This window comes from Parasteatoda tepidariorum, chromosome 2 (genome assembly GCF_982258835.1).
Source record: "Parasteatoda tepidariorum strain Cologne lab strain chromosome 2, Ptep-v5.0, whole genome shotgun sequence".
Taxonomy (NCBI): domain Eukaryota; kingdom Metazoa; phylum Arthropoda; class Arachnida; order Araneae; family Theridiidae; genus Parasteatoda; species Parasteatoda tepidariorum.
Window position 1 is genome coordinate 48,795,795 of NC_141756.1, and position 9,661 is coordinate 48,805,455.

Genomic DNA, 9,661 nt, shown 5'->3' on the forward strand with positions numbered 1-9,661 from the left:
CGACGTAAATGAACTACAACAACAACAACCTTCATGCTAAGTTGCTCAAATGTAAAACCCTCGAACAGAACACTCGATTTTTTTTTTATTTCTGTTCGAATTGTTTTTCACGGAGGTGTCTTAATTCATTAAGTATTACTGCATTATAACTTTTCTTGGCAAAGAAAAATTCTTAAATTGTGTGGTAAGGATGCATAATTAAGGAACCTTTTTATTAACCTACCGGCCTGTGCAGGGGCAGGTAACTGCACTTGCATCAGGAAGGTTTTGGGTTCGAATCTCGGGCAAGGCATGGATGCTCTTTCCTTCTCTGTACTATCTGTCCTCACTGTGGGAGCGACGTTGGCCCACCTAATATGGTGCCCCTGAAAGAGAGGCGAACAAAATCGCTCTGTATATGCCTGAATTGACGGGTATTAACACAGGTGGGCCTTGGAAAAGATAAAAAATATTTTTATCGTCTTTGAAATCGCATATGCGATTTTCTGCAATGCAGTAAGAATGCTCTTTTAGGAAAGTGATGAGCTTATCATCGCTAGTAGCGACATCTACTGGTCAAAAACTGTTCCAAGATCCTGGAGGCACGATTCCAAACCGTAATGTTCCCAATCCTTAAGACGGGGAATATGCAACTTTTTCCCTCTTTCTCGGGAATACGTGATTCTAAGCAATGACGTCAGAATAAAATAGGTTTGTGCGCATGTACCTCTTCTGGAAAAGTCGCGGTATGTTGATATACAGCTTCGAAATGTGCGAAGCTGAAATCGCCATGCCTGAAACAACTATTTATGTCATTTTCATTAAACAAAAGAAGAGAATCTGCTAATTTCCTTGGTTGGAGTATCGACACATAAATTAAATAAAGAGTTCGTGAGTGATGCTAGGTAAGTCTAATTTTCTTAAGAGTACCGATGGTTCTTTTCGCGCCAAACTGTGAAGTTTTAACGCTTTTACTTTTGTTAGTTTTTCCTTTAAAAACCTTTCACAGATAGATACTAAGTGAAATTACGTTCAATATGTAAATAAACAGTTATGATAGGTATGTTGAATTATTAAAAATATATGTTCTTAGTAGTTATAGCTTTGGCTCCGTTACGAATATTATATTAAGTTATAGAATTTTTTATTTATATTACTTTATAAATTTTTATTGAATTTGAATTGTACTGTTATTAAGTATCCTTCCATTAACAGTCATATGCATAATTCATGTCATTGAGCAGCTCTAATGCGACGTAAATAAAGTACCTATTAATTATTAATCTCTTCTTAACAAAATATCGTGCATGACTTTAGTTTTCGGCATTATTTTTTCTAATCAGTTAATAATATAAACAATTGTATCTATTAATTTAATTTCAGTTGCATGGAGAAAATTTTTTAATAAACAATACATTTCTAGTGACAAAATATATAACATCTTACATCAGGCACATCTTAGTTTTAAAACACCTTTCAATTTCACAATGTATAGAAATAGATAATTTAATATTTGTTGTTACTATTTTTTGTTTTGTTGCTACAGAAGGAATTATGGTACTTATGTATTTCAGGTGCAATAAATAAGTAACAATTATAACACAAATAATTAACAGTAGTAATTATTTGTGGTGTTTAATTAAATGTGGATAATGGGAAACATAATAGAAAGATTGTGGTAATAGTGGTTTTCTGACTCCAAAGATTGATAATTAACAATATAATCCTTTTTAAAAATTGTTTCTAACAAAATATTCTTCAGTTTCCTTAGTGTCAAAAATATTTAAATTTTAATGTTATCAAATGTTATTAAAATTGTTTAAAAATCGTGATTTATCCTAAATCGGTTCCTTATAGTAAGTACCTACCTATTTAAACATAGAATTTCTAGTAAATAAAGTTTGAGTACATTTATTCGTTAAACAGATACCCCTTCCATTGAATGCTTATGGCCTCACTTTCTTTTTTTTAAATTTTCAGCTACATTTATGCAGACAGCTTTCTATTTGATGAATGAGATGATTTTTCTACTGTAAAGAGGATTCTTATCCAGAAACTAATTTTGATATCTAAATTATGGACAGTGGCTAAGCTGAACTAAATATCACATGGCATCTTCAGTGAAATCACCAGTGCAATTAAGACAATGACAAAGGCTAGTAATAGATCATCAAGCAAGGTTTTAACTGATCTTCCAAGAAACCTCCCTAGACCAGCGGCTGCTACTAACTATCATTTATCATAGGTTTCATAATATTTTACAATGCTCTACATTATTTATGGACATCTTAAGTCTTTCTTTCTTTTTTTTTTGAAAAAAAGAGCTGTGATAATAGACTGTAATTTATTGTACTTAAGGATTTTCATTTCTTAATATTTTGAAATTTCTGTTACCTTTATATTTTTCAAACAATTGATTAAAATATATATATATAAAACCTGTATTCATGAAAATGTCTTTGATAAATTACATTTTTTTGTAAAATAATCTCCATGCTCAAAATATCTTAGTATTATGCATTAAAATTTTGTGAAATATTATATTTTATCATATTTTATAAAAAATAAAAAAATGCATTGATGTCTTAATCAATTTTGTGTTAAAATAGTGGTCACATATAGTAGTAACTTAAACTAATTTCTTTGTCTGTGAAAATCATTGACTATTTTAACAATGCTCATTCGAAATTGCTGTAAAATTTAAGCAAATATTTAAAAAATTAGATGAACAGTAAAGACATATTGAATTCAGATTGAACACTTGTTGAATTCAGTTGCATACAACAACGAGCCAGTTGCCCAGCACATTGCAGGTTCAAGTGAATTTGTTTTGTATGCATGCCTGTGCTTGATTGTATTCAGTTTTATATTATTTTAAAAACAAATGATCATGGATTTTATTCGTTTATTTGACATGCTGCGCTATTGATTTGAATTCTTTTTCTTAGTTGCTTGAAATTCATATAATTTGATATTCTACGTAGCAAAATTTTTTCGTTTTATCTGGTACATATGTTTTTTTAAAAACAAATAGGATTAATTTGTTTTGACATGCTTTAATGCATTGAAATCCACTTAATTTGATTTTAACTGTAGCAAATGTTTACCTCATTTTTTTATCTTGTATAATTTTTACAAACCATCCAAATCCAAAAAATATCCATTTGATTTTTCTACTATGCCTATCAGTCAGCTTACTAAAAGGCATATAATATATTAATTATTAGTCGAAGGGGAAAAATGCTATAGGGATAAAAAATTTTTACAATTATATTTGGCAGATCAAGTCAGGGGTCTGTCTAGGCCGAATTTACTACCGTTTAGCGGTACCTTCACAAATTCAACTTTAGGAAAAACGGTAGTTTCACAAATTCAGTTTTAGGAAAAACGGTAGTTTCACAAAATACTTTTTCTTAAAATTTTATTTTTGTATCCTTTAAGAATCGATAAATCCATATTTTTGTGTTGATTTTTAAATATAATTTTTAATTTTTCACAAATTATGTCTAAATTTTCACAAAATAGGTACCTCTCAGAAAAACCTAGACAGACCCCTGCAAGTTAATTACTGCTAGTTTCTTATTTTCCTAGGTGTAGATAATTTTTTTTTTGGTCTGTATGCATTATTCAAGTGTTCTATGTTAGATCTGAGTATGAGACCAGAAAAAAATTCAAGTTTTCTTAATACCCTTGATTCATAAAGTTATTGTTTTAATTGTACTATTTTTAATTATTGATTTCAATTCAATAAGTTATTGATTATTATTTCTTCAAAGCTTTGAGGTTTAAGTAAAGTTATTTCACCTGTGCATATTACAAAATGTTTAAGTTTATTATATTGTTTATAAAATAAGAGATCTCAGATGTGCTTTGAAATCAGTCCCCATTGATAATAATTGCAATTACTAAAATATATAATAATTTATTAAATTGTTATTATTTACATAATTAATTGTTATAGTCGACAGTAGCATTATTTAAACTTCATTTACAAATTCAAATTTATTCTGTTTCAAGTATTGAATAAATTTGTTAATTTTTATTTTCTGTTCTTTATGAGGATATAAGATTTTTTCTTCAGCAATATTATTAAAATTGTATTGTTTTCATCTAGTTTTCAACATTTATTTTAACTGCATTTTATGGTTTAGAATATTTTATGAAAAAGTATATTTACATTGTTTAGCAATTAGCTTTTTTTATAATTCTAGTATTACATGCTTTATAATAGTTTCATAATCCACAGTGGGTATTGAATATTGTTTTAGTGCTTTTGAAATAAAAATTATTTAGTTAAAAAACTAGGGTGCTTTTTTTAGATTTTTTTTGCTATACATAACAAAGTTAATACCTGTTTTTGAAATGTAACTGAAAGCTTTCTAGCATTATGTTCTTTAATATAAGAATAAAATTAAATAATTTTTAATGGGCATTTTGGCAGCTTTTTCTTGAGGGATTATAAATATTTAGTTCACTGGAATTGTTCAATTTAAGGTTATCTTTCAAGAATTGTAGTTTTTATTCTATTTAATGAATTTGTTTTAATTTATAGCTCATAATGTAAATTTCACTGTCTAAGATCGGCAAGTCCTTTTTAATAAATTTTAAACTTTGTAAGTTAGGAATTCTGCTACAATTTTTGATTAAAAATATAACTTGACTTTATTATTCAACATATTTTATTTGTGCTAATGTTTTTTTCCTCCATGACCCTATCCTTACATTTTTTGGTCCCTGGTGATCTACAAAATAACAAGTGTTAATTTTTGATTTCTGGTGGAAAAATAAAACTCGGTTTTCCACAGCGTTTTTTTTTTTTTTCTTTCGAACTCTACAAATCTGGTTTTTTTTTTTAAACAATCCATAATAGCATTCCATAATTTTTATATTCTTTTCCTCTTTTATCAATTATGCAAAAACATGAAAAGCTTTCTAAGACTTAAAAATGTAAATTGGATGCAATCAAAAAATTTTTTTGTGTTTAATGAAAATAACTAACGTTTGTTAAAAGTAAATATTATAAATAAAAAATGTTTCGATTGAGTATAGATCTTGTATTTATCCTTTTTGAAACCTTTATTTTCATGTACTGTTGCTTTCATTGCATAAGTCTTAATTTAAGACCATCAGCACTAACAGCTTTTTTTTTTAAAAAAAAAAAACTTGATATCTAAAAAAAACTGTTTAATGCCATGATTGTAGAATATCCTATTTTACTGGCTTACAACTTGCATCTTCACACGCTAAGTCACACTAGTCAAATTAATATATTTAAACCTATTGTTTTCAAAATTAACATTAATTTTTTTGTTACGCTTTTTTTAAACATAAAATTTGTTAACTTTGTGTTAATAGTATCATATTATGGATTCACAAACTTTTGTTTCTTTCCAACTTAAATTTTAATTTAAAAAACCGTAATGTTCTATAGCCATTTCCTTTCTAATGAGATAATTAAATACATAAATTAATTTCAATCCTAACCAAAAAAAATCTTAATAAATACTACAAATTCTTCTAATTACAAGGAAATATTAAATATTTTTAAATCAATCTTTTGGTTATTTTCTGCTGATATTTGGGTAGCTCTCTGCTATAAAGTTTAAATGGTAGACTATTAGTTTTCCCCCCCCCCAGATATATGAATGAGTTATTTGTTCAAAATATATTTTGAAGATTATATTTCAGCTTAGTATAAGTTTGAAGTATTATTTGAAATAAATTTTTCATTAATAATTCAACATTATGAAATATCATTCCCTCGCTCGCAACTCTTACCAGTTACAAATGCAAAAAATTTTAATGCTTTGTTGTTCAACCTTTACCGTTTAATATTAATACCTGTCATGCTGTGACTATGAACAAAATTGGTCAAAGTTTCTGGTCTTTAAATAGGTTTCATATTGAGCAAGAAATTTGAAACTCATATTTTATATTCCCTCACTCATAATGAATGATTCAAAATATTTCAAACCTAAGTAACTATTATTTGTATAAAAACGGTGCAGTTCTGCAAAACCAACTAAAAAACTTATATCAGTAAATTGGGACACAAGTTTTTTAGTGCATAAAAATGAAAAAGCAAATTGGAAGTTTTAAAATATCCTATAGTGAGATACATATTATTTTAATTTATTTATGGGGGAAAAAAACTTCAGAAGCAACTAATGCTATTCAACACTTAATGCAAGGTTACACTCTTTTGACGTCGATTACTTTATACAGATAATTTTTTTTAAAACGCACTGTTTTTTTTAATTTCCCATCATGGTAATAGTTTAAGAAAATATTTTAATGTATTCACAGGAATAAACTTCATAAGCAAAAAATGTTTATTTCCACATTCCCTAACTGAATGACATTCTTGAGACGCCTTTAAAAACATAAGAATCAATTACAAGTTAAAAAAGATATTCACAAGCAATTTTATTTTAAATTACTAAACCTAATTAAACTACTAATTACTTCCTAAAACAATAATTTTCACACTTAAGAAATCTCCGACATAAATCTTTATCGATGTTATCTTATCACTATTTGAAATTAGCGTATATGTACTGAGATTTACTAGTTCAATCACAAATCTTCAGTGTTAATAGTGCAAGATCATTAATTTTGCGCAACCAAACCTATCATTTTTATTTATTGTAATACAGCTGTATTATCTCATGTGTATAATTAAGAGAAAAAGTTTTTTAACTAAATTACTCCAGACTAGGTTAAGCTGTAATATCCATATGCCTACATTAATATATATGAAAATTAAACCTTTCCATTTTGAATATCAAACCTAAACAATTTGTTTATTTCTGTTCATGTACTTATTAAATGAGGGAGCATTAAAGTTCCCATTCTTGCAGTCCTTGTGCTGAAATATTTAAGAAATTATTTTACTTTTTTAATCATTTATTTTATTAATGTTTTTTATTTTATTGTTTATTTTAACATGTGTTAATTTATTTTTTATAAGTTTATTTCAATGTTAACTCAATTCATTAATTAAATATTTGAGAAATGTCTCAAGATTCTATTTCATTTCTTATAAGCTTATTTGAATGTTTACTAAATTCAGTTTAACTTAAAAAACTATTGAGAAAGAAAAAAAGGTTGCAAGAAAAAAAATCAGATTTTTTACACATATTTATGAATACAAATGTAATTGTTAGTTGCAGCAATTGGTAAAATACCATAAATAAATAAATGTAGGGTTTATTTAAGAATTAAAATAAAATGAGAAATCAATTAAATAAATTTTTATTTCTAAAAGCATTTGCAAAACATTTTTAGCACAAAATGGTATAAAAGACAGATATAAAAACCCTCTATAATATATACCTAGAACAAAATAACTTTGTATCTGCTGTATAATAGAAGAAAGTTCCAAAGAAAATCTCAGACTCTACACAACACTTTTTCCAAGAATCTGAAACAAAAATCGTGCACTAACTTAAATTACAGTACATTTTAAAAATAAAATCACTTTGAAAACATCATAGCAACTGAATTTTTGATGAAAATTTTTCTACAAATTATGTATTAGATAAAATTATAGTTGGGGTTATGACAAAACCTTAAGTGAGAAGGTTAGCTTAATATCTAGGCTTTTTCAATAATAAAAAGTAAATTAAATCAACAGAAAACTTGCCCAGGAATAAAAAAAGTTTTTCAGAAATATTCTAAATATATATATGTATATACAAAGGAATTAATATAAGGAACGATTTAGAGATAGATATTTCAGATTTTAGTCTTCCATTTATGTGCATTATAAAATTACGGAAATGAAGCTTCAGAAGATGTAAAGCCTGTTTTAAATTATAGATAAACGCACAAATAAAGGGAATTCCTAAAAGCATGTCAAATCATTCCTTGGAATGTAAAAGCACATATTAAACATTCACAGCACAAGATAATTCTACTATATTTTACAATAAATTAATTCGACTTTAATTAAAAAAAATCCTTTATTCCTTTCATTAAAAAAAAAACAACAACATCAGTTTGTATCTTAATTATACTTTTTGCATTTGATTATATGAAAAAAACTTTTAACACACATTTCCTAAGTACAGATTACATAATTTAATGATTTTATTGGGTATACATAATTGTTTTTTAGAATTAATAAATTAAAAGTAGACAAATAAATTATTCCAATAACGAACAAACAATTACAATGTGCATGCACATTTCATTAATATATGTTAATACATATAATATTATCTTCCATCTTCACTACAAAATCATCTTTACTAGTTTATTTGTATCATAATCTGTTAACAAAATTTAGAGTACTGAAATATTTTTTACTTATACATTCTTATGGGAATATGTATAGTTTCTGATTTATATTTATTAGAGAAATAGTAAATTTTAAAGCACAACTTAATTTCATAATTTAAAAAGAAAAAAAATATTTGAAACTTAATTTTAATGTATAAAATTTGCAAACTTCTCCCTGTAGGTTTAAGCTATATCTCCTTGATAAACTCTGGATAGTATTGAAATCAACAGATATAGAACCGTCCGAAAAATCAGAGGTCTAAATACTGAAATATCAGATATCTGAAAATACTTATTGGTCGCCAAGACCATGGAACCAAGTTATAAGCTACAATATAACAACCAAGATATAAGCTACAATAATACACCTAGGTGAAAAAAATAAATATCTAGGTCATAATAACAATACATCCAGTAGTATACTGAAATCATTAACAATAACACAAAAAATTAAAATGATAACATTATGACTAAAACAATGATAAGTATCTTAAAAGGGGAAAAATATCATTCGGTACCAAAGATATTGACAGATAGCCTAGAAATTTATGATTAAATATTATATTATATATCATAAAAAAATTTTACTTTAAAGAAATCATTAGGCGTGTTAATTTAAACTAAATAAAAACTATCTAAGTAAAAAAAATATGTGAATGACAAACTTTTAATAATAAATTCTGATATTTTATAACTTGAGGGATAAGCAATAATCATTTTAAATATTAATGAAAAATAACTTATAATTTAATTACCTCTTATGACTAAAACCAACCATTGCTCCTTCCATCTCCACCTGCATCTGAAAGGTAAACAAAACAAAAAAAAAAGGATTTAATGCTTATTATTGCAAGCTAAATAATAATAATGCTCTTTTAAATATATATATTTAATTATAATAAACATTCTATTCTGATTATTAATAATAAAACAGTCTTCTGTTTAAATAACATAGTTCTGAACCAAAACAACTGGTTTTATCAGTTGCTGAAGTAATTTTTTTGTTTTTATAACAAAACTCCCATATATATCAAAATTAATGACAAGAACAAAATTTATAAGAGCAATTTAAATTTTAATATATATAATTATTCATGTAGCCTACATTAGTGCTATATCTACAGTAACTTCTCTTCCTGTTAGCAGTTTTATCTCTTTTCTTAAGCATATAAACTTAAATTTAACAATTTGCACATGGATGTGCACAACAAAATTAAGCTATCTAAAAATTTACATATTGCAATTTAAAACTTTTACGTTTTGGGGACATAACAGAAAAACGTTACAGCACAGCATTATTCAAACCTTTGAATACTGCATTACAGACACGTGTAACATTTAAGCAATGAATGCAGGGAAAAACTAATTAGATAAACAGTTATAGCAAAACAATTAATTA

The 9,661-nt window shown here is 26.2% G+C and overlaps 1 long non-coding RNA gene across 1 annotated transcript; it reads left to right on the forward strand.

Moving 5' to 3' along the window:
- The first annotated feature begins 575 nt into the window (after nt 1-575).
- On the forward strand, nt 576-6,996 carry LOC147815756 (uncharacterized). Its single transcript, XR_015431370.1, has 2 exons — nt 576-884; nt 1,960-6,996. It is a non-coding gene; the product is annotated as an uncharacterized LOC147815756 (long non-coding RNA).
- Nucleotides 6,997-9,661: the final 2,665 nt, after the last annotated feature.